We start from the raw sequence: 24,246 nt of genomic DNA on the forward strand, positions 1-24,246 counted from the left end.
CTTAGTAAAGCCTATCATACAACAGACAGAGCTGATCACTTAATTTTTTTCCCCATGTCATTTCTGGCATTTATATTAATTTTTACAAATACAGTTCTGCTTTTACACAAACGACAAAAAATTTAAATAAATGCCTGAATGGGAGTAGGACGAAGAAAACTACTCACTACAGGTAGAATGGCAATATTTTGATTTCCAAAAAAAGAAACTCGGCCCGGCCTCGAGTTACTAAAATTATACTATATTTACACTAATTATACTATACATGGTACCCGCGGGTTATTAAAAGCAGGCCCGGATCTAGGTTTACCCACCAGAGTGGGCACCAAGAAAACTTGAGGAGGCACCCCCAATGCAGGCTTTTTTTTTACCCTCTCCGGGCTTGGGACCGGCGCAAGTAGGACACTGGCTTGTGTCCCGTTGAGGCTGCATTAATTTTTTGGGGGTCTGTTTTTTGTCTTTTTTCATTCATCTATCTACTTATTCTCGCACTCGGCGTGATGTCACGATGACGTCATCTTGCATAGCAACGTGTCGCCATTTTGAGAAACTTCCGTAGACAAACGTCTGAAATTCATATATTTCAGCTGTGTTTTGCATCTTTTTTTCATAAAAACGTCTTAAACATGACTTATTATTATCACGAGTCACTACCGAAAGACACGAGGAGGCGATACGACTTAAAATTAGTGTGTATTGGCCTGCAAATCTGCCCATACAAAGTCGCAGCTGATAGCTGGATAAACGATCCAAAGGAATTGCCTGCAGTGGAGTGGACGAACTTTACTCATTGTCTGCGTAGTCCAGCTCTTTTTCTCGCATTCGGGAACTCATGGGTACTACATTGCGACAAATGGCTATTTGTAAACCACATAGCATGACAGGTTTGAACCATTTTAGCGATTTTTTGATAAAACACGAACGCAACTCTCGTCGATAAACAACGATGGCACCTGCCCCGACCTTTTGTTTCCTTGTTATGACGTCTCCGCCCCATTCGGCTGTTTCCGGAACACTTTCGGAAATGTTCGTCATTTTCGATCCATTTTCGATAATTGCTCATTAATGTGACTGATTTTTTTGTTAACTTTATCAATATTTGTTATCTTGGCACATAACGGTTCTATTGATGTCTCACACCCCCTTTTCGTTTTCATACCCTTTAACACTCAAAAGGCTGAAACAAAAGAAAACAGACAAAACAACTCAATCAAAATATGCACAACAAATGAAATCGCATATGTACTGCCCTATCTGTAGCAAACTGCGTATGAAAATATGAATAAACACTTAGCAGAGCGCCCGAGACGCCATTTTGCCGACCTTCTAATTCGTGGGTAATTAGCATATCACAAGTTTCGGTGACACTTTATAATAACTATCCGTTTACTAGTTAATAGATCATTAGTAAACTGTTGATAAATTATTTATTGTTCATTTGTGAAGTATTTGTTAACAGTTTGTTAAGCATTTACCTTAACCTGAAACACTATCTTTTCAGGTGAAGAAATGCCGTTCACTTCAAAAGAAAAGGCATTTTGATAAGGCATTTTGCAGGCAGCGCTCATGTTGCACATTTATGAAAATCTGCCATAGAACCAACAAATATTTGTACTTTTCTTTGTATATTTAACAAATAAAACTTATGACCTTCAACATAAAGTGTATATAGTTTTATTAAGAGCCATCAACTAGCATGGGCATTTAGAATGGGGTCAACCATAGTGGAACACCCTGTAAATGCTTAACAAACTGTTAACAAATACTTCACAAATCAACAATAAATCATTTATCAACAGTTTACTAATGATCTATTAACTAGTAAAACGGATAGTTATTATAAAGTGTTACCCAAGTTTCATGCTAAGGGAATCTGTCTCACTTTTTTTGCACTGAAGTACACACAGTTCACATATTTATGGTTTTAAACACATTTAAACAATACGTACCGGCGATGCAACCTCAAATTTAAGGCAAAGTGGTCACAGAGACGGCGCGAACTGACTGTGGCCCTCGTCGTGTGGTTCTCGACCGAACAACGTCACTTCCGTGTTGCAGTTTCTTTCAAATAAAGTGCACATGAAATGCAGTAAATTAAGGCGTCCACTAGATGATGCCAATTAGACGTAAAAGTAATAAAACTCATGTATTCAATCACAAAACCCATCAATCTTTTATGCATAACAGAACACCGACATTTTGATTGGGTGGGCACGACTCACGTCTGGGTGGGCCGTGCCCACCCCGCCCCCCCATACATCCGGCCCCGATTAAAAGTATTTTAAAAAAGCATTGAATTTAGTTTTCCATTATTAAAGGTATTAAAAATATTAAATTAGCTGTTGTAAGTCTAATTTTTTCACCGTGGTCTTAATTTTCAAGAAACATCTCAGTGCAACCTAAATTATATCCGTGACGAATTTTTATTTATTTTTTTAATCCTTAACGAAGATGACGCATAGAATTTTTACGATGCACTGCACTACAAATCGAAATGCAACTCGTGCGTGCCAGACCACCACAACCGGCAAAACGGAGAATCCATCCACCTCTGCATCGGGAATGCGTCCGTTTGTCGGTGGAACGAAAACCCTGCAGGCAGAAGTATTGTGGATTCTGAACACCAAAACAGACCACCATTCATATACTTCAAATGAGTCCATTGGTGATCTGTTTCAGATATTACGTCATTTTTGGTAGGCATCAGCTGTCACAATGTTGGTCATATTGCGTTTTGTTCCAGAGGGAGCGTTCCCGATGTCGTAACTGTCTTTTATAACAAATTTTCAGTTGGCAGAAAAAAAACGCACATTTTCTTAATGTTTAAATAGTCTACATATTTTTATGATCATTATAAATGCATTTACGCAATGAAATAACGCTGGAAAAGTTTGTTAAACATAATGTTGGTCAAATCGTGTATTTTTTTCCCGCAGGGAGCATTCCCGACTTCGTAACTGCAGCCAATTTAAGCTCATCAAGACTTTAAGATAGAGGTAAAATCGGGCCTAAAAAAATTCAGCCCGACCCGATCTGGTCCACGGGTATTAAAGCCCGACCCGTGTTTTGCATGATAACATTTGTGACTTGTGTCTGCATAAAAGCCTGTCTCTTGTAGCGAATTCTCAGTTGGCAGAAAAAAAACGTACATTTTCTTAATGTTTAAATAGACCAAATATTTTTCTGATCATTATACATTTATTTACAAAACAAAATAACGCTGGAAAAGTTTGTTAAATATAAATAAACAGATGCGGACTCGCAGAGGGGAAGATTAAAAAGGGCGTATAGGAACGCTCTGGCTCTGCAATGACCATACAGCGCCTTCTCCTCCAAATTATTTATTTTATAACAAGTATTCCTTAGTTTATCATTCATACACCGTTAATATATAGTTATTTCAAAAAGTTAGCGAGAAAGAACCCTGGCCCGGCCTGACGTAATAATTGACATTTAAATTTTGGTAATGTTTTCAGTTTAATTTAGCTGTTTCCAGCTTGCTATGTTTATAATTGTGATGTTTCTTTACCGCTTTTCGTCTTACTGCGAAGAGGGAGGAAGTTACATCGGCCGCCGCTATGATATTTAAGTCATCAGCCATCTGCTGTGACCTGGGTATTTAACGCCTGCTTTCAGGCACACTGCTTCTCATGTCAGTCGACACGGGAAATTGTTTTCACACACAACTGCTGCACGGTTAAGTCCCGAGATATTCCCGTTGTTTTGGAGTATGTGATAGGGGTTCAAGTTACATCCAGATACTTTAGGTTGCAGTTTATGGGTCATGCGAAGGCAGTGGACCTGCTTAAACATTTCGGTTTGCCTTTCGAATGAATGTGAATTTCGCTGTTTTAACTCAAGAGTTAGCCATGTTCACTGGGGTCTTGGCAGGTGCACTAGCGGCTAGCCTGTTACAGAAGATGGCTGGTCTGAGTCCTGTCCTCCTCTTTTTGTCCATAATTATTGTGTGCGTGTGTGTGTTTAATGTGACAGACTTTATAATGTTACTTTAAATGTGTTTTAATTGTATCTTCAATACATGTGCATTCTTTTGTCAAACACACTTAGTAATTGAGGTTAAATTTGATATTCAGTGCTTTATTTTTTATGATTCAATATGATCTAAATAATGGGTGCGAGAAAAGTTAATTTTCAGTTGAAATGGCATTAAAAAAGGTCTTAAAAGTCTTGAATTTAGATTTATCAATCCTGGGGGGACCCTGCCAGGATGATTCAAAAAGAAAGTGCCAAAATCATCATGTGATAGAGGAAAAGTACATATATACTGTATATACAGGTATATATATATATATAAATATATAAAGTTACAGAGCTCTAGCTCGGACACATTTTCAATACACCCAACAAATAAAAAACACTGGACTACAAGCAGCAGGATTTAAAATGAGGGGAAAAAAGTAACAGATTATAGTCCGCAAATTACGTAACTTCAAGTTTTTAAATCAAGTGCTCAAAGGTGGCCACTTGTAATACATGAAATAATACTTGAAGTTATGTTCAACACATTTGCTATGAGTTTTATAAAGAAACAGTCGAACGCAGATAGAAATAAAAGCAGCATAAACATGAATTTAGAAAACCACACGCGCGAGGACATGTCCGGGCAAAAGATCACCCTACGAAGTTACAAACGGCACAACATAAACCAATTACGAACCATTTGTAAACCGAACCCAACCCAAATTGGAATGATTTACTGCATTTGGGATGGTGATCTGAAAGTTGACCATTGTTTTCAATTTAAAAACACGAACCACAAACAGTTTTGGGTGCAGGGGATTTTTGTACATTGAGCTACGTTTTCAATTTATTTGACTGTTAGATCTGTGAATATAACTTTTTATTAGCATGCTACTTGGCCATATTGACTTGCATTAGCATAATCACTCAGGAGCCCTGACAATAATTAAACACTTAACACATGATACAGAATATTTTGAAATCAACTCCACTGACTAATTAACCCCCCCCCCCAACTCGAAGATTAACTTAAAGCCTTTAATGGCTTATTACCTAATGTAAAATCAGAAAATGTTTTTAAGAATCTTGAAGCCAAAATTTCCTCCAATTCTGAAACTCCTGTTCACTTTAATTCCACGTCGCTGCTAGCCTGGTACACCAGACTCACCGCTGTTCCAGCTATTGAGTCTGGCCACTATTCAGCGGATAAAATTTCCAAGGCGGAGCAAACCACAGCAAACGGACATCAGAGTGGACCAATCAGCGACGGGCGAACGTGACGTTATTAACGCGACGAGGGACTTGCGCGCGGAAGTAAACATACGAGTTGAGCGGAGTTTATTCAACATGGCTAGCGCCAGACAGACTGTTGTCAGTGACTTGTGTCGATGTGTTTTTGGTAATTTAAAACTGATTTTACCGTGGATTGGAACATATTCTCGGCTCTCCTGTTCACCATCTGTGTTGTTATGGAGACGACTTCCGACGCGGAAGAGTGACGTTGCTCGTTAAGGACACGTCACGCAAATAAACAAATCTGATTGGACGGTTGATTTTGTGCTTGCTCAAGAGGCCGTTAATGGGCTGGGTCCCAGACTATTTTCACAGTGTTTGAAAAATACAGGGAGAACAGTCTGGCCGTGCCAGGAAACGTCGCTGCTGTCATCTTACAGTAACAACACTTGATTAGTTTGAAGCAGGGGTCGCGTTAACCGAATATTTTCCGTCGTTGACCGTTTTTTTTAAAACGTTGATGGAAAAAACAAGTCCATCCGTCATTTTGACAGGTTGCAATTCACACCCCAGACCACAGGATGGCGAGTGAGCATATTAATTAGCTATTGTCTCTCTTGATGCATGACGTCGTTGGCCTTACTCGGAAAAATGTCCAAATTAGCATTCAGGTGTAGCAAACACGGAAACGTTAGGAAGCTTTGGAGAGCATTGTCTAAGGCTACGTTCATTCTACAGGTCTTAATGCACGAATCCAATTTTTTCATGTTTTTCCGACTCGAGTCAGGCATTAACTTGACGGTCTGAACGGGACAAGTCGCATAGAAGTGGACCATTTCAAATCCGATCTGGGTCATTTTTGTATGTGGTTCAAATCCGATCTGGGCCACATTTTTCCAGACTGTCGCGGCAGTCTGTACCGTCCAGTGTCCCAAATCCGATTTCAGCTGTGCGTTATTAGCGCCTAGCTTGCAGTGAACACGGCTTTTGGGGAATGACAACAGTCATAAAAAAATAAAAATGGGTTGAGGATAAGCATGAGAATGATCGGTTTTCTCTCTGCTCTATGTGAGCTATATTTCAACATTTCCTACACGGCCGAGAGTCAGGAGAGGGGTCTGGCTGCAGCCCGACTTGGAGAGTCGGGGCAAACGGCCCGTATGTGTGTGTGACATGCACGGACAGTGCGTGCATGCTATCGATCCATATAAACTGTGAATATAAGCCTAAACGGGGATTATTTATGTCTGTTATTTGTCTCCTCCTTTTGAAAAGCAAAATATGATATCCCTGGAATGACGGATGACTTGTCATTTGTTTTTATGCTTCTGCGCACCGGCGCGTGTCGGACTGCGAATTAGAGCACATGCATAATACTTGAATGGTCTCAATGGACAAAAGCAGTCTGAACGGGCATGCCAAAAAAACGGATATTACAAAAAAATCAGATTTGTGCATTAAGACCTGTAGTATGAACGTAGCCTAATTGAATGAGCAGGGACAAACAGCTTGGAGTCAGAAGTACATGCGCTATTCTCAAACCTGAACGCACCCCGAGTCTTGGATGACAAATCAACAGAGCAGAGAGTAGACACAACATGGCTGGTAGTTTTTTCAATTTATTCAGAGTTGAGTAAGTAACGCACCGCTTTTGACCAACACTGCTATTGAATATGTCATTATTATCATTTTAAAAATTTAAGTGACGGGTAAAAATAGATTATGACCGGATTTTTATGACCCTGTCAGTCAAAATGACAGACAACGAAAAAGTCTAGCGCAACCTCTGGTTTGAAGTCAAAGTTTACTAACAAACAGTACAAGAAATAATAATAAACCACTGTTATTAGTAAAACAATCTGTCTTGCAGTCGTAAGGAGTTTTCTCACATTGATGATACAGTATGTTTATGAAACCGTATGGTAGATTTTCATACACATATATGTTAAAAAAGGTTTTCCCATCAATGACTTGACTTATGAGTGTTGCCGCCACATGAAAAATACAACCAACCCACAATACTGAATGACACATGTTCCGGTAATCTGGCATTTTCTTGATAAAGTGCTCCTTTCACGAGTGAAAATGCAGTCAATACTTAAGATCTCTTTTTATGGGCTTACATGCCGTTTCCACTCAATATAATTCTTGTTGTACATTAAACTTTGCAAATCCTTAGGAACAGCGTCACACCAATAGGCGTATGATTCCATCATGTGAAGCCAAATAAGCACGCCTCAAATGGAACTTCCATTAGCTTTCTTATATGCCGCCAACATGTTGCTAAATGCTGTTTTTTCCCCTCATCTTAAGTGTTTGTGTTCCCCTGAGTCAAAGTAAACAATACGACATACCCACAATTATCAATCTCGATGACGATCTCACTTTGTGAGGCGGCTGGTGTTGTGCCGAAAAATAGCCGCCCCGCATGAAACGTTCCCCCTGACAGGAGCGCTTATTTATGACGCTTTATTGAGGTGAAAACATCAAATGTTTTCATGGACGCATTACAGTAATGGATTTACGACTGTAAAATCAGTTTAAAATAAATAAATTACACAAAATACTAGTACTGTATTTTAGTAACAAATCGTGGACTGGGCCACATAACCATCTTTGAATAGAAATGTATTAGTCTACAGGTTTTCACGAACATATCCCAATGACAATCGCACAGGTATGACGTTCAAGCAGAATAAAATAATACATATTCACAGTACAAGATTTATCAGTTCAAGCAGAGTAAAATAATACTTATTCACAGTACAATATTTTTTGGTTCAAGCAGAGTAGAATAATACATATTCATGGTACAAGAAAGTCGTTTCCGTGTCCATCAATTGGTAAGAAAAAGCTATTTGTATGAGTGACGTGTGGGTGCTCCCGTCAGGGGGGATATTTCACGCGGGGCGGCTATTTTTCGGCACAACACCGGCTTCTTCTCCTAATCCTAAAACCTCTTCATTCACAGCGAAAACCTCATCCAGGTCACGGTGCAGTTAAATGGTCCCTACTTCGTGGAAAAACTTCATGTACTTTCTTGGGCTGCTGCGACCACCGCGGGCCACGTAATTGCCCTTTGGCCACCTTATAAACGTACTTAATGTTCTTATGTTTTTGCGGCACAGTTTCCAGTTGCGCACCACGCCAAAAGTTCGTTCCAAATGGCCGGAAATCTCCTGGAAGATGTACTTGTTATGTATGGTGCTCTTGAGGCTCTCCCGGATACGCCGATCAGCCCAGATGCATAGCAGCGCTTGCATCTCGTCGTCAGTCCAGTCATCCTTCATCACTGGGCTCGCAGCATCTAGCGCGGTACCATCCGTTAGGTGACGGGAGTTCGGCTCACAGTCCACGACAGTTAGCTCTGGCTCATTGACATCTTTGTCTGCCGACGACATCGTAAAGAATTTCGAGACATTTGGCAATAATGAAATGTATTTTTTTACATCCTCCCGCGGTTTTCTCTTTTTAGACCCGCTCTTATTCATTAGCTTCTTTTTAAGTACTATAACTACTTCTCAGAAACCCAGAACTTCCTCTTCTTCAATGTGTGATGGCAGTTGGCAAACCAATTTGCAGGTACATTACTGCCATCTACTGGACTGGCCCATGTAACTTTCTGGCTGCTCAGTCCGTTGTCATAGAACAGCCCATTGTAGTCCGTGTGTGTGTGTGTGGGGGGGGGGGGGGATATCAGCATTCAAATGGCTTTCTTTTTTGTTTTGTTATTTGTTTTTTTGTATGCTGACATAATTATACATGATAGTAGTTGGGGGTACTGCTGGCTCCGGTGGCCCAGGCCCTTGCTCGTTGGGGCAGGGGCAGCTGGTTGGGGGGCCCCTACTGGTTGGGGGCCTAAGGCGATCGCCTACTTTGCCTGAATAGAAGATCCGCCTATGGTTTGTTTTTTTGTTTTTTTGCATGTACAGCCCGTTTCAAGTCACCCCACAGCATCTCAATGGGATTAAGATCTGGGGTTTGACTCGGCCATTCCAGGACTCTCCATTTCTTCCTTTTACAGCCAGTCCAGGGTGGATTTACTGGTATGTTTTGGGGTCATTGTCATGTCGCAGGGTCCAGTTTCGCTTCAGCTTTAATTTATTCACAGATGATCTCACATGTTCCTCAAGAACCCTCTGATACACGATAGAACTCATTGTGGATTCTATGATGGTGAGCTGGCCAGGTCCTGCTGCAGCAAGGCATCCCCAAAGTATGACACTTCCACTTCCATGCTTTACAGTTGGTTTGAGGTTCTTTTCCTGGAATGCTGTTTTGGATTTACTGCGGCCGACAGCCGCTACAAACTACGCCCACATAATGCTACGGTACATACGGTACATACAGCGTTAGTAGCACATGTATTGGAAACTAGATGCGAAATGACCAACTCCCTCGCGTTAGGAAACAGCCAACATCTTAAAGCAGTATACTTCTCTGGAAGGCTGTTGTAGCGAATCTTCAGAACCAACCCAATTAACTTTTTATCCAAAATATTCCTAAATTGGCAAAATCTTGACTTGAATCTATCTTTAAATGATGAAACAGTTTCACATGTTGAAAGTAGACAGAAGGGACATTATGGAATAACAGGAGCAATTTTATCAACTTTAACGGTTGATTCACAACATTAAATTGAATGTAGTTTAAAGCTGCTGATACAGAATGGGGACTGGAGTTTTTTATTGACTGTTTACTGGGCTTTGGGACTTTCGAGTGCCAGTTTGTCACGCATAGCAAAAGTTTCTGCCAGTGTTAGTTGCGTAGGACCTTTCTTTTTGTCTTCGGTTTTCTTAACATACCCCTTATATTGTTTGTGGTGGTATTTCGCTAAATACGGCACACCTTCAACAAACTACATTACCGTCTCCCAATTTACCGAGAGACTTTATCGGTAAAAATGTCAGCTGTGTGGAATCATTTCACCTTAAAGGACGACAAAGACGACGAGGCAGAGTGCAACATATGCCACAATAAAGTCAAGCGTGGGGGTAAAGCTGTAAGAATTGTTAATACAACCAACCTAATCAAGCATTTAGCGAAATACCACCACAAACAATATAAGGAGTATGTTAAGAAAACCGAAGACAAAAAGAAAGGTCCTACGCAACTAACACTGGCAGAAACTTTTGCTATGCGTGACAAACTGGCACTCGAAAGTCCCAAAGCCCAGGGAATAACAAGAGTCATTGCCGAAGAATTCATTCTGGATGACGAGCCATTATCTCTCGTGAGTAAAGAGGCACCATCCAACACTTAGAACCACGGTACAACATGCCCAGCCGTCATTACACCCTTGAGCGATTCGCCCGTGGAAGATTCAAGAACGATTCACAAACATCCAAATTCCGATGATTGAAATATGTCAAGTAAAGCGGAACTAATACACAGCGCGGTCTTCGGGACGCAATAAGAAACGGACCGCATTGCGTCCCGAGAGTAAGCATCATGCTTGTCATAGACCCGGGTAATGCCAATGCTCAACTCATGCCGCTGGATAAAAAACACAAGAATACCTGACTGCTGCTGACAGCCGCTACAAACTACGTCAACGTCGTTTTACTGGAGATAGTAGATATCATATGTATATAGAACTAGATGCAAAACGACAGACTCGACTGCGTTAGCAACATTGAAGTATTGAAAACTAGATGCGTTAGTAAACAGCCGCCATCTTAAAGCAGAAGACTTCCCCAGTAGAGCTGGGAATCTTTGGGCACCTAACAATTCGATTACGATTCAGAGGCTCAGATTCGATTATAAAACGATTATTGATGCACCCCCCTCTTTTTTTTTTTTCTTTTTTTTTTCTTTTTTTATTAATGTTTTGTACATTAGTTCCAAAATTGTTCAAAAATACTCTCAGGCTAAACCAAACTACTATTTCAGTATCAAGTTAACATATAGCAGTAAAAAAAATACAAAAATAACAGTAAATAAAAAACTCCAGTCCCCATTCTGTATCAGCAGCTTTAAACTACATTCAATTAATTTAATGTTGTGAATCAACCGTTAAAGTTGTTAAAATTGCTCCCGTTATTCCATAATTTCCCTTTTGTCTACTTTCGACATGTGAAACTTTTAAAACTATTTTAAAGATAGATTCAAGTCAACATTTTACCGATTTAGGAGTATTTTCGATAAAAAGTTAATTAGGTTTGCTTGGAAGGTTCGCTACACAGCCTTGCAGGGAAGTGTACTGCTTTAAGATGGCGGCCGTTTACTAACGCCCGCATCTAGCTTTTTGTAGATGTGCTGCTAACGCTACCGAATCTATATTGCATCTAGTCCTATATAAATGATATCTACCGTAACATTATGTGGATGTACTTTGTAGCAGCTTTTTGGCAGCAGTCAGGTATGTTGTTGTGTTTTTTTATCTCGTGGCATGAGTTGAGCTAGAGCCTTGAGTTGAGCATTGGCATTACCCGAGGGGCCGGGTAATGAGAAGCATGATGTTTAGCTACTCTCGCTCCGTTCCTCATTGTCCCGAAGACCGCGCGGCGCGCTGAGTGTGTTGTACTTCCGCTTTACTTAGTTTGTAGCGGCTGTCAGCAGCAGTCAGCATGATGTTTACTCTCGGGACGCAATGCGGTCCGTTTCTTATTGTGTCCCGAAGACCGCGCTGTGTATTACTTCCGCTTTACTTGACATATTTCAATAATCGGAATTTGGTTTGTGAATCGTTCTCGAATCTTCCACGGCCGAATCACGAATAATCTAAGAATCGGAAACTTTGCACACCTCTATTCCCTAGTAGACTGTTCTGAACCTTCCAAGCGAACCTAATTAACTTTTTATATAAAATACTCCTAAATCGGCAAAATCTTGACTTGAAGACAGCCCCACAGCATCACTGACCAACCCCCATACTTCACAGTGGGTATGAGGTGCTTTTCAGCATGCGCATCTTTCGTGGCACGCCAGACCCACTTAGAGTGTTTGTTGCCAAAAAGCTCAATCTTGGTCTCATCTGACCAAAGCACACGGTCCCAGGCTTCAACTGGGACCGTGTGCTTTGGTCAGTTTTTGCAGTTCGCTTCCAAAGGCCCTGGGAACCTTGTTAGGGTGCATGGCATCATGAATGCTTTGAAATACCAGGACATTTTAAATCAAAATCTGTTGCCCTCTGCCCGAAAGCTGAAGATGGGTCGTCACTGGGTCTGGGATTTAGAGAGATTCTGCAAAGAGGAATGGCTAAAGATCCCTCTTTCTGTCTTTTCCCATCTTGTGAAACGTTATAGGAGAAGATTAGGTGCTGTTTTGTTGGCAAAAGGGGGTTGTACAAAGTATTAACACCATGGGTGCTAATAATAGTGACACACATTATTTGATGTCAAATAATTATTTCTTTATGTGGGAATTTTTCCCCACTGAATAAATGCACTTGTATTGAAGGTTGGATTTGTCTCTTTTTTCCATTAAGGCAGTGCTTCTCAATTATTTTCTGTCACGCCCCCCTAAGGAAGACGTAAATGTTTCGCGCCCCCCCAAACTCTCTGCCGCCACTGTAAATAGTATCATTTGTCTATAAAATTACTATTATAAATACGCATCTGCCTAACATTGTGTCCTTTTTTTCTAATAAAGAAAAAAGTAACATAGATCAACTTATAATAAAGTATAACTTTATTAACATTGTTTTGTTTGTAACAGAGAAGACTTGACGTGCATCAATTTGCCTGAATTAAAAAAAAAAAAAAAAATTCACATCCAAACTAAAAAATACACTCAAGGTACATTTTTGACCATTTGATACAGAAAAATAAAATGTAATAAAATCAGTAAATAATACCAAATTAAAATTGATTAGAAACATTCACTCATGAGGACAATGTGCCAAAAAATTTGACCGAAAAAACAAATCTGAATAAAAGGGGGGGGGGGGGGGGGGGAGTGTCCAGGACAGTTTTTATTTTTGCTGCTCACAGTATTTACCTCCTTTGCAATGATGTGGAGTTATTTTTTAATTAGCATGCTAACAATGCTCACTGGCTTACTGATATAACACTGACAAAGCAGGACGATTGTTGGCAATATACGGCACGTTTTCAATGAAAAAATCAAGCCGCTTAACAATGATTGATTTGGCTTCTTGCTGTCTGCTATAATTATTTTTAGACACAGTAAACAGTGGTCTTTCATCATCACCCACTGTATTAAACGTCAAAGCTAAAAGGCAAACGGCACGAAATAAGCGCAGTCACGGCGGCCGAGGTAGAACCGTGGGTGAGGGCAGTCGTCGTGACGATCCGAACCCGAAAATGGCACTTCTCGGGCGGCGACGTGAGAACCGGACAAGACAGTGGGTCGCTGCGTGAGTGAGTCCGGTCGGAAAACGGCTTTCGAAAACGGCGGTGGCACACTGCTCTTCATATCTGTTGTCTGTGTGTGCTGAGTGCTCTTCCTTAGTTCAAAAATACTGCGCGCACTCTGAAAATGAGAGCGCCACTGCCACCTACTGAGTGGATGTGCAAGTACACTTTATTCCAGTACGGCAAAAAAAAAAAAAAAAAACTAAAAAAAACATGTTCCCCGAGGTCACATGCGCCCCCCCGGCATTGCTCTGCGCCCCCCCAGGGGGGCGCGCCCCACTATTTGAGAAGTACTGCATTAAGGTCCCATAGTATTTGAATTAAAAAATATATATTAGAAGCTAAAAAAACACATCTTAACCAGGGATGCCAATAATTATGGAGGGCACTGTATGTCAATTGGCTGGCATCCATAGCATCCAAATTTGATGTGGAAGTGATAACCACAGTGGGACCCGAGCCTGCAGGGACAATAAGGAAGATGAATTGGCTGCTAGCGGTAGCTACCTGGCTGCCAATGCCGCCTTTACCCACAGCCATCTATCTTTGTCAGGAAGTCATTAAGTCCAGTGAGTTCCATGAGCGGTAGCTTGGGGGTCCACAAAATAATTTTGGAATAAATTATGTCATTTAAAAAAGGCCAGACCTTCATATGTGAAATGGCTGATAAACATCATAAACCACTTAAATCTGTCACACACACACACAAGATGTGGGGGACTCAAATGCAGAATTCAGTCTTTTATTAACGTAAATGGTCAGAGGCAGGTACAAACAGGGGCGCTCCACAAGGAGGAAATAACAGGCTATGAAACAAAAATGATACAAAGGAGAAAGAAGAGAGCCAGGCAAAGTGCACTGGAGTAGACAACTACAACAACGGGCTAGGCATGAGGCACAAAATAACAAAGAGCTATGGCATAACACTATAAACAACTTACAACATAGAACATCTTTGTCTATGGATACTAGCTTTGGTGGCAACGAAGGGTGAAGACACTTTGGCATGAGATTAGGGAGTGACAAACAATTTAAGTACAAGAGGAATGGGGCACAGGTGGGAACAATTGGTAATCAAAATCAGAGGCAGGTAAAACAGCAGGACGGGTGAGTGGTGGAAACCGGAGGGTGAGGCTTCAAAATAAAGCAGGAAGAGACAACAATACTGTATACCTAAACCTGACAACCCTCACCCAGGCGTGACAAAATCACCATTTACAAACACTTAACGTAGGGCTGTTCGATTTTGCCTGAAAAGAAAATCCAGATCATTTTCCCTCAAACCCGATTTTCTGCTACCGATTATGATTTCTTGGCAAAAATAATGACAAATAAGTTTTCTGAATTTCTTCTGTTTAAACTTATTTTTTCTTTATTGGAACTGAAAGTGCCAGTGAATTTAACTATGTTCATACACACAGAGCAATCCCTTGGGATTTAGAGCATTTTATTTATACAACAGACTCGAGATCTGTTCTTAATTAAAGCGATAATGAAAGAAGAAAGTGCATATACCATTTGAAACAAAATCAAACTTGACAAAAGGTAGTCAGTCTGTAAACCAAATAGTCTCTCAGCAAGTCAGTCTGCCAACCAGCTAGCCAGCCAGCCAGTCAGGTGAAGTAGGTAGGCAGCCTGGCTCAGGGTGATGTGCTGTCATATTTCTCTCTGGTCTTACTTACATAAATTATCCTGATCCTGATTATTTGAATCAGGTGTGTTGGAGAAGGGAGACATGGAAAACAAGCTGGATAGGGGCTCTGGAGGACAGGAGTTGGATACCCCTGCCATAGGTTTATGAGCATCTCATCTTTACAAAAGACGTCAGGTCAAACACATTAATGGGCCAATGAACAATGTGCATATAAATTCAATTTTCAAATGTAGAACTATGCAGGGTGTGTTCCAATTATAGAGGAATCACACTCCTCAGCCTCCCCGGTAAAGTCTATTCAGGGGTACTGGAGAGGAGGGTCCGTCGGGAAGTCGAATCTCTGATTCAGGAGGAGCAGTGTGGTTTTCGTCCCGGCCGTGGAACAGTGGACCAGCTCTACACCCTCAGCAGGGTCCTCGAGGGTGCATGGGAGTTCGCCCAACCAGTCTACATGTGTTTTGTGGATTTGGAGAAGGCGTTCGACCGTGTGCCTAGGGGAATCCTGTGGAGGGTGCTCCGGGAGTACGGGGTACCGAGCCCCTTGGTAAGGGCTGTTCGGTCCCTGTACGACCGGTGTCAGAGTCTGGTCCGCATTGCCGGCAGTAAGTCGAATTTGTTCCCAGTGAGGGTTGGACTCCGCCAAGGCTGCCCTTTGTCACCGATTTTGTTCATAATTTTTATGGACAGAATTTCTAGGCGCAGCCAAAGCGTTGAGGGGGTCCGGTTTGGTGACCTCAGCATTGAATCTCTGCTTTTTGCAGATGATTTAGTGCTGTTGGCTTCATCAAGCCGTGACCTCCAACTCTCACTGGAGCGGTTCGCAGCTGAGTGTGAAGCGGTTGGGATGAAGATCAGCACCTCCAAATCCGAGACCATGGTCCTCAGTCGGAAAAGGGTGGAGTGCCCTCTCCGGGTCCGGGATGAGATCCTGCCCCAAGTGGAGGAGTTCAAGTATCTTGGGGTCTTGTTCACGAGTGACGGTAGGAGGGAGCGGGAGATCGACAGGCGAATCGGTGCGGCGTCTGCAGTAATGCGGACTCTGCACCGGTCCGTAGTGGTGAAGAAGGAGCTGAGCCGAAAGGCAAAGCTCTCGATTTACCAGTCGATCTACGTTCCTACCCTCACCTATGGTCACGAGCTTTGGGTCGTGACCGAAAGAACAAGATCCCGGATACAAGCGGCCGAAATGAGTTTCCTCCGCAGGGTGTCCGGGCTCTCCCTTAGAGATAGGGTGAGAAGCTCGGTCATCCGGGAGGGACTCGGCGTCGAGCCGCTACTCCTCCGCGTATAGAGGAGCCAGCTGAGGTGGCTTGGGCATCTGGTTCGGATGCCTCCCGGACGCCTCCCTGGAGAGGTGTTCCGGGCATGTCCCACCGGTGGGAGGCCCTGGGGACGACCCAGGACACGCTGGAGAGACTATGTCTCTCGGCTGGCCTGGGAACGCCTTGGGATCCCGCCGGAGGAGCTGGTTGAAGTGGCTGGAGAGAGGGAAGTCTGGGCTTCCCTGTTAAAGCTGCTGCCCCTGCGACCCGACCCCGGAACAAGCGGAAGATAATGGATGGATGGATGAACTATGCATTTTGGGAAAATATGTTATTTTATTAAAACAAAAAAAACAAAATTTAGTTACTGTAATCTAGTAGCAGCAATCTTGACAAGAAAATGAGACAGAGACAGACACGCACACAAATATACTTCCATACTTGTGGTATCGTGCAATACATTCAGCCAGACGTGGTGCTACATTACTCTCTGTTGTTGTGTTGTACATGATGAATGTGTGCAGTCGAAGTAAATGAAGTGTTGAACATTTCAAGGCTGCATGTTTTATTTGATAATCCACTGCAATAATTCTACAAAATACTTGAAGTACATTATGAGAGAATACACTTACTTATGGCGTCATACAATTTGTGTTCAAAGTTGGCTGGGCAAAATTAGCAGAATCGCCAGTAGCCATGGTTGTTCCTGTTCTCGTTAAGATGGCGCGCTCTCGTGGGAGGAAGCGGTAATGCAGAGGAAACCAAACGACGGCTTAGATAAAAAGTGGTGCGGTTTTGGAAATCACGTACCATTTTGAACGTTTTTAACATCGTTTTAACCAGAAAAGCCTGTTTCGGTTCAAAATCAATTAATCGAACAGCCGTAACGTAGCTTTCGACCAATTAAATGCTTTGATATGATTGGGATGTACAGTATACATAGGGCTGGATATTGGTTGGGTATTCTACATATTAGATTTTTTTTTTTGCCAGTGATGCCAAGAGTAGCTCTACCAATTTCACCAATGAGACTTTGCAACAATAAACACATCACTACATTAAACCAATCAGACGTAAGCTTGCTGTTCTATGATCACGCCAGACTCTTGATTCACGTGGCGTCTTTAAAGCACCGTAAAAAATGAAGTATAGGATATAGAGTGCCGCCCTCAACATGACTCGAAAGTGCAGATTTCAACCTCTCTCCCAAATTTTATTTAGCACCGAGTGACCACGGAAAACTGGAGATATGATCATTTTAATTTCATAATCGGAACTAAGAAGGAACTATTCACTATTCAAACTAGGAACTATTTTCTTCACTAGAGGGCACTCATGCTCTTCGGACAGATGATGCTTCAGTTCTGCATTTTTTTTCTCTTGCCGGAATTCAATGTTTTATACATATATTTATAAATTTAATATCAGGCATGAAAATCACTCACCTTTCGGCGAAATTTGCCGTTTTGTAGTCAAAAAGGGTGACCTACGCGAATTGTGTAGATGACATATGAGACTCCAGTTGTTGTGTCCAGATGTTAATTGGGCAACAACACGCCGTAGATGTTTATTGGTCAACAACACGCCGTAGAGTTATACAGTTCACACATACAAAATAAGGAAACACATCTATATTAAACACTGTAAACGTTAGCATTACTACGCTGAGACTAATGGGGAAAAAAGACAACTTACTTTAGCCTGCTATAAAACATTAGCAGTCTTTTCCAAAACGCAAACTTGCAGTTAAAAGTTGAAACTTCAAACATGAAAAATCACTGTTTAACAGCATTTGCAAACGAAAAAAATCTATTAGTGACACTACAAGCAATGACGAAAAGTACTTTTTGCGGACTGTAAAGTTAGCGGTTTAGCGAACGTACTTCCGGTGAACATTTCAAAATAAAAGCATGTCACGTTTGTCATATAAATAACGATTTCTGGAGGTAATCCCGCATATTTCAGAATGAATACAATAATATGTAAATACTATTTTACACTAAGAATACCATTAAAATGATACCGTTTTTAAAAAATATAATTGGCAATTAATATTACAATTATTATAATACTATTATATATAGTAGTATACAATAAAAATATATATAAAATAATAATGCTAGACATTTTTTATAAGAATTGCTTTGAATAATGTTGGAAAGGTGAAGTCGGTGTTCTGAATCTGTTTACATTCCATTCTTTCGCACCAATAAATGCTATCACCTACGCCTGCACAATATATCGTCTGAACATTGCCATCTGAATGTGCGCGTGCGCAATAGTCACATCGCAGGACGTGCATTTTTTCTCTTTTTTTTAGCATTTAAACTTTTGTTTTACTTCATGAAAGCAGCAAGTGTGCAGATCCGGGATTAAACTGAGTTATAAAAAATTAGGGCCGGTGGCGCCATTTTTCAGAGCATCGGAATTTAAAAACAACATACATTGATGTTTTTCTGCTTCATGCTCGTCCAGCACCACAGCGTCTCAATCTCCCTCCTGCTAGGCAGCGCGACCCAACAGTTTTTCTTCGTTAACAGTCAGGGGCGCTGCCAGGGATTTTGGGCCCCATGAAAAGATATCACTTTGGGCCCCACCACCAGTGCCGGGACACACACACACATTTAGAGTATCAACTATGTAATTTCCTGCATTCTGGTGAATCTTTACACACTAATTTGTGCATTTTCTGCATTAATTTAAGATGAAAATATATTTATGTAAACATACAGCGTATAGAGCAATAATGAATAGACTGATATCGTCTTTAAGAAATGTACTGAAGCCCATCTTTTACAATCTAAATATATTTTTATTAGAAATATTCTCAAATACCACAATGAATGACTTAAGTTAAAACAAAACTTTTATTCTAACAATACTACAGCATACATTAACGCCAATCAAAAAAAACAATCTTTAGAATGATATAACAAACAAAGCGAACACCACACATACACACACACACACACACACACAAGCAATCACACTCACAATTACAAACAAAGCGAGCAGATTGCAGGTTACTCAGCCTTAGTCACCAAGAGCCCAGCGCCGAGCCTTCTTGATAGCAAAGTCAGTGATCAAATCATTAAAGTTTAGCTTCCTAGCCAACTGACTTTCAATGGACAACATGGCAAGACTAGAAAGCCTGTCCTGACACATAGTGGACCTCATATAATTTTTTATGAGTTTTAGCTTACTAAAAGCTCTCTCGCCGCCTGCAACCGTTACGGGGAGTGTGCAAAATATTCGTAAAGCGATGCACACTTCTCCAAAAATGCTTTGCAGCTGCATCTTAAAAATTGCATTCAGGAGACCAAGAGAGGACAAGTTAGGGGGGAATGTAGCAGTATACACAGAGTTCAGGTGTCTTACTGAAGATGGTCCTGGCTCTGTAGTGTACATAAAATGACAAATATAGCAATATCTTCTATATTATTCTAGTATCTTAATTTAATTATTAATTATGTATCATTAATTAATAATAATAATAATTATTATTCATTATTATTACTTATTACTATTTGTCTCTTAGCCACTGATATTTTATGTGTGGTGTGGCAGTGTTCAAGTTGATTCCTCACCTCCTTCAGTTGGGAGTAAAGATGAGGCTGGCTCATAAAGGGTGTCAGGAGACAGGGCTGCTGAGCCAGACGCAGCAAGAGGAGTTGTGCTTGTGCCTATTACAACAGGCGAGGGCAGAGACAACTGTTTTGGTGTGGAGAGCTTGCGAAAGGGTTAACCTGCTGTACTAATTAAATGTAAGCTAAAAGTGGAGCAAACACTAGCTAGCAAACAATTACAGTATTTCATTATGGAGTAGGCTTAGCCCCATTTGAAAATTTACAATCTCCACGATAGGCTACAGCTCCGAAGCCAGGTCCCTTCCTTGTTAACTAACTAAATTTAATTGATGACAAACTAAATTCAATAAATTCTTGACAAACTGGATTCAACCAGATTAAAAAAAAAATCCACACCAACTTTCAACATCTGTATGATACCAAAAAATGCCGTCACCATTTGGAATTCATGTTCTTGAATTGGTCAATGTCGCTCACTGAGGTCGGGAAAATCCCGTATTTCTTACGGAGTGAGCTGGGACCTGCTTCTGAGCTTTCTAATAGACGTCGCGTGAGCTAAAATAACAGGTTAATTTTCAGCACTACACTGACACAATTTACACCAACCTTCCTTTGTGAAGTACTTTTTCACATCCTGTTGGCCTTTTCTACCCCTCTACACCATACTCAGAGTCATTGACTGGTGTAAATGTGCACCGCTGCTCAGCCTGCGCGCGGTCTGATCAAAGGAAAGGCGGACGAAACCAATTAATGAAAATACGCGGGGGGGGGGGGGGGGGGTTGCTGGCAATACATATGCTCTCTGGATGTTTACTTTTTGCCAAAAACAAAACAAGAAAAAGAAACCCTTCGTTTTATACCTTTTAAAATTATAATGATTAATATTTAAATTTGCAAACGATTACCTAATGCTCTAATTTTCTTTGTGGGCCCCCTCAGGCCATGGGCCCTTAGAATCAGTACCACTTTTCCCCCCTATACGGCGCCCCTGTTAACAGTGCAGCTATCCCGAACGGAGCTATTCAAGTGATTTGGTGAAAATTTTCTCGTTTTAATATTGCAATATAATATCGCAAACTCCACAAAAATCACAATGATAGTTTTTTCCAATATCGTTCAGGCCTACTATCAGCATTTGACCTCAGTGTTCATGTGTGATTAATTATTGTTATTTACATGTTTATTTGCACTGTAATAAAGAATTTAAGTTTTCCAAAATGTTTTTTTTTTTTTTTTTTTAACTAATAAGCGTCAACACAAATTTCATTGCTAAATTATTTAAAAAAAAAAAAAAATTAGTCAACTAATTGTAAAAAAATAGTGGGCTGACTGATCGGGCTGACTAATCGGGAGAAAATTAGTCGTTTGAGACAGCCCATACCGGAACATGTTTCCTCCACACCCTTCTCACCTTTTTGACCCCTGACCCATTTTCATACCTTTTATACATATATGTGTATACAGGACTGTCTCAGGAAATTAGAATAAGAACTTTATCACAATATTCTAATTATCTGAGACAGTCCTGTATATATCTCCTTGGCTTAGTGGTTCTGTAATAGGCAGTACAGTATAATAATAATAATAATAATAATAATAACACTTCATATAGATCATTTCGTGCAAAGAAAAAAATAGCATTATTTTAAAAAAGATCTAACATCATAAGCAGTTACTCACAATGTTACTCATTGTGTATACTTTCCACCAAGTATGTTTAACTTGTACTTGAGTACATTTTTCGGAAGACTACTTATACTTTTACTTGAGTAATATTTTTTTTTAACCGACGTTACTCTTACTTGTGTAACATTTTTTGGGTACTCTACCCACCTCGAGGTTCGGACACTGGTTACTACTCTGCATCTTTTAACCGGTTTCAGTGCCAAAAGGTTCTTGAACACAATTAATGAAAGCAAAACGGCACACACGCTTTGTCAACAAACAATTTTATTTCCAGGGCCAAGTGGATCATTCAACAATGGACATACAAGAACATTAAGGAAATGAATCAATGTGCAATAAAAATGGCATAACACCAAATAAAAACCCCACAAAAAAACAATGTTAACAAAATATACTCCAGGAGATGACGTAATAAGTAATCAAAAATATGAAGAAAATGAATTTCTCCTGTTGTTAACGCTTTCATGTACGAATGAGGATTTAAAAATATATATATATCCATAACTTATTGGCTGCCATTGATGGTGCTGGATGTCCAATCCATTTGAACAAATTTATAATTATAACAAATAAAACATACAATTATGATTTATTGGGAAAAAATAATCTAATAATATTTATAATATTAATAATATTTATAATATATATCTATTTTTTCATTTCTAGAAATAGTCACTTGCCCTATTAAAGGGTTAAAGATCTTACGCACTGTGAAGTACGGGGGTGGGTCAGTGATGCTGTGGGGCTGTTTCCCTTCCAAAGGCCCTGGGAACCTTGTTAGGGTGCATGGCATCATGAATGCTTTGAAATACCAGGACATTTTAAATCAAAATCTGTTCCCCTCTGCCCGAAAGCTGAAGATGGGTCGTCACTGGGTCTTTCAGCAAGACAATGACCCTAAACATATGGCCAAATCTACACAGAAATGGTTCACCAGACACAAAATCAAGCTCCTCCCATGGCTATTTAAGTCCGCAGACCTTGTTTTGTTGGCAAAAGGGGGTTGTACAAAGTATTAACACCAGGGGTGCTAATAATTGTGACACACATTATTTGATGTCAAATAATTATTTCTTTATGTGGGATTTTTTTCCCCACTGAATAAATGCATTTGTATTGAAGGTTGGATTTTTCTCTTTTTTTCCATTAAGGTCCCATATTATTTGGATTAAAAAAAAATATTAGAAGCTAAAAAACACATCTTAACCAGGGGTGCCAATAATTATGGAGGGCACTGTATTTGCTGCCCCCTCCTCCAGCTTTTTTCACCACAAATATTTAAACACTCACACTTTAAAAGCACATTATCTTTTTTGTAATATATTATATTAAAACAACTAAAACAAGCAAGTGCAGAAATTAAAAGAAAAATGCTATAATATCTATTTAAAAACACCAATCAAAAACACACATACAGTAAATAAATAAAATAAATTACAATTATTACAATATGTTTAAAAACCACCCGCTCAAACTTAAATAAACACACACAGAACAATTTGAAATACAATTTTTTTCCCCACCTTACTCGCCTTGTCTTCTCTGGCAGTTTGTGTGTGGGAAGGCACTGGACTTGGTGGGCTTGTGCTTGGTGCTGACGTGAATAAGTTGGGTGTGAATGATGGCCCGGGATGTACAGGTGGAAGGAAAATATTTCAGAAGAGCATCTACAAAGAGAAGAAAGTGGAATGTTACATTATATTAGTCAAAAGCTGTTGATTGTGAAACCAGCATGACATAACCATAATAGCGCCTCGCCTAAATTCTTGCAGCCTCCTGTTCCTGGCTCGATCAGGTGTTAGGATCCGGCCACTATCTTTGACGAGCGAAGCTGAAAAAATAAATAAATTCATAAAGCACTGCAACTACACAGGACAATCCAATAATAATGAATTAAATATTATATAATAATTTAATTGAATATTTTTTTTGCATGAACAAAATTGCCATTTTAATGAATAAATGACAAATGTATGCATTTAAATCCATGGCACTTTTAGTCCCCCATACCTCAGAACTAAGAAATTATTAATTGCATATTTAATAGTGTATTCATTTAATTAACCTTGGCACGTTTAGGCAAGGAATATTTAATAGCAAAATTTAACACAAGATAAAAGTGCTTCACATCACTTGAAAATCAGAAAGACAAAATTTTAGTATCCATACACTTTGTGCAACTATCTCTAAAATTGGAGTAAATTTAACTGAAAGTAATCCACAGCTGGTTGAATACTGAAAATATTTCTAAAATAACAGACCTGGCTAATAGTAGTGCAATTACAGCATACAGTATAATTTAGCTTTAGCAGTATGTCATACAAACTCTACGTAAACTGCTAGCTTGCAATTGTGCCAAGTATACGTTTTTATGCAGTTGAAACAAGTTTTTTTTTTTTTTTTTTATCACAACAAACCTTTTGACGTTTATGCTCCTCTTCTTCTTTCTAAAATGCGACTGGAAGGTTTTGTCTTTTCATGATGTCAACTCGTCACCGTAACGTCGCTCAATTGCGGAGGCTAAA

At 40.1% G+C, this 24,246-nt stretch overlaps 1 protein-coding gene across 6 annotated transcripts in view; it reads left to right on the forward strand.

Moving 5' to 3' along the window:
- rnft2 (ring finger protein, transmembrane 2) overlaps positions 1-24,246 on the forward strand; it is a 100,927-nt gene that overhangs the window by 36,225 nt on the left and 40,456 nt on the right. The window lies entirely within an intron of this gene.

The sequence above is a fragment of the Corythoichthys intestinalis genome, chromosome 3, assembly GCF_030265065.1.
Source record: "Corythoichthys intestinalis isolate RoL2023-P3 chromosome 3, ASM3026506v1, whole genome shotgun sequence".
NCBI lineage: Eukaryota > Metazoa > Chordata > Actinopteri > Syngnathiformes > Syngnathidae > Corythoichthys > Corythoichthys intestinalis.